This window comes from Hylobates moloch, unplaced genomic scaffold (genome assembly GCF_009828535.3).
Source record: "Hylobates moloch isolate HMO894 unplaced genomic scaffold, HMol_V3 SCAFFOLD_4, whole genome shotgun sequence".
NCBI classification, from domain to species: domain Eukaryota; kingdom Metazoa; phylum Chordata; class Mammalia; order Primates; family Hylobatidae; genus Hylobates; species Hylobates moloch.
The window spans coordinates 138,028,839-138,031,711 of NW_026652279.1; positions in this window are offsets into that span (position 1 = coordinate 138,028,839).

The following is a 2,873-nucleotide window of genomic DNA, read 5'->3' on the forward strand; positions in this document are numbered from 1 at the left end:
TACAAGTTTTAGGATTGTTTTTCTATTTCTTTGAGATATCTTTGGTATCTTGATAGGGATTGCATTGAAACTGTAGATTGTTTGGGGTAATGTGGACATTTTAATATTAATTCGGAGGTTCATCAATGGGAACAAAGTTACCATTAGATAGGAAGAATAACTTCTGGTGTTCTATTGCACAGTAGAGTGACTGTGATTAACAATATTATATTTTATATTTCAAAATAGCTAGAATAAAGGATTTTGAACGTTCTCACCACAAAGAAATGATAAATGTGATGTGACAGACATGCTAATACCCAAATTTGATTACTAGATTATTACACAATGTATGCATATATCAAAACATCACAGTGTAACCCACAAATATGTACCATTATTATGTGCCAGTTAAAAATTTTTAAATGTTAGGAAGATATTTCAAAGAGGACAGCCATCCCATGATGCTGCAACATGTTTTTTGGTGCCACAGTCAAAAAGACAATACTAAGTTGGATAGATCACTGATCTCAAGAAGTTAAACATATGTATTTCCATATGAGGAAGTCACATATTCTCTATGCAAGTGTAAAAAAAGAATGAGAAAGCTTTTTATGCTCTAATATGAACAAATCTCCCAAATATATTCTTTAATGAAAAAAACTTGGATACAGAACAATGTACACATTATGCTTCCACTTGTGTAAAAATAATGTGGGGGAAAATATATATTCATATTTGCTTCAATGTTCATAAAATCTGTAAATGCTACCTACATAAGAAACTAAATACAATGGTTAGTCATTGGGGAAAAGGAGTGGGAAATGGATGAACAGGAGACCAGGCTGGAGGGAGATTTTCACTGTATACCTTTATATACTTTTAAATTTATGATCTGTGCAAATGTATTACCTAATCAAAAAACTTAAATTTATTAGTTAAAACATTTTTAAGGTCAAAAAAAAAAAACAAAATAAAATTTTTCTGAAAAAAAAAAAGTCAGGTGAGGCTCTAGGAAAAATATCTGGCCAGATCCTGGGCTCCTGATGCTCAGATTTCAGCTGCTAACGTATGTAAATGATCCCATCCAGGGGCCCAGCTGTTGTACACTGAAATGTGCTGATGAAACTAAATTGGGATTCTAGAGAACACAAATCAAATTGTAAGCAAGATTACTGAAATATACCAGCCCTCCTTTGAAGCATTATAGGCCAACCCAAGAGAAATGACTAATGGATAATAATACACAGTCCTGACAGGAATCATAAGCTAGGAAGGAAGTTGCATGTAAAATAATAATAAAGAATATTAAATTGCCACTAGGCCCTGCCAGAGACAAATGAAATCAGAACAGATTCTCACCACCAGTCACTTACTCAGTCCCTTTGAATATGTCGCAGACAAAGAATGCTTTTGCTCAAATTCCCTTTCTACTAGAAAGGAAGGTTTTCTCAGATCTGGAAAAGGCAAAAAAGAGAGGCCCCACCAAAAAAAAGGCCATCAGGGGCACTATACTGCCCAGCCCGTTGTCTTTCCTTGGGCAACAGGCTGCCTTTACCAGCTACCTGTAGAGAAAAGTATGCACTTTCCAGCCGGGTGGCTCACACCTATAATCCCAGCACTTTGGGAGGCCAAGGCAGGTGAATCACAAGGTCAAGAGATCAAGACCATCCTGGCTAACATGGTGAAACCCCGTCTCTACTAAAAATACAAAAAAAAATTAGCCAGGCATGGTGGCACGCACCTGTAGTCCCAGCTACTCGGGAGGCTGAGGCAGGAGAATCGCTTGAACCCAGGAGGCAGAGGTTGCAGTGAGCCGAGATCACACCACTGCACTCCAGCCTGGTGACAGAGCAAGACTCCATCTCAAAAAAAAAAAAAAAAAAGAAAAAAAGAAAGAAAATTATGAGATGCACTTTCCTTGAGATATCTGTACATATATATACATATACATATGCACGTGCAAAATAGGACATTGTTTTTAAGTGTCTATGTAATTTATTCCTAATTTTTCATTATAAGCTAGCACCTCAGCACTTTAATTTGGGGACTCCCTGGAAGTTTGCATCTAAACCTCAGTCATTCATCATTAATAAGAAGTGAGCTCCTGCCTGCCTAGTTCTGTTTATCATCAGGATGTATGCCTTCAAGGCCCTCCGCAAAACCACCCAGCATGTGCACCTCCCAGCCTCTGCCCACACACATCCCTGTAAAGCACAGGTAGCAAAACACCAGGGCAGAGGACAAGCAGTCCCTAATCTTAGATGGTAGCATATTTCAGAGTGTACAGTTCAAGTCACCCTGTGTCCTTCTCCTAGACTTTATTGTCCTAAGACAGCAGTTCTCAACCCTAGCTGCACATTAGAAACATCTGGGAGATGTCTTTAAACATTTGGGAAATGTCTATAAACATATTTGAAGTCCAGAAACTGCCCCCAAACACTTGGATTTCATTGGTCTGAGATGGGCCCCAGGCATCAGTATTTGTTTTTAATTCTCAAAGTTACTCTCATATGCACTCAGCTTTGAGAACCAGAGTACTATCTGCTAACTTTTGTTGCATTTTACCTCCCATGACTGTTCAGACTTTCTTTCAAGTTCGTCTACCCAGGCCTACCCTATTTCATCTATCTAAGGTCTCTTCTGCTTTATTTTGCTGCCTGAAGCTATGGTATTGTCTTACTCGTCTCCAGACTTAAGACAATACCTGTCAAGAATTTCTGTTCAACTCTATTCCAGGTCCTGGCTTCCCTGGCTATCCCCAGTGGGACACTGACCAAGATTACAAAAATATCCCTGAAGAGTCTGCCCACCCACCTGCCATTCCCCTCCTTCACTTAAACCCATCTCAAATATGGCAAGTTATATAGTCTTTTTTTGTGCAATGCAGTAAC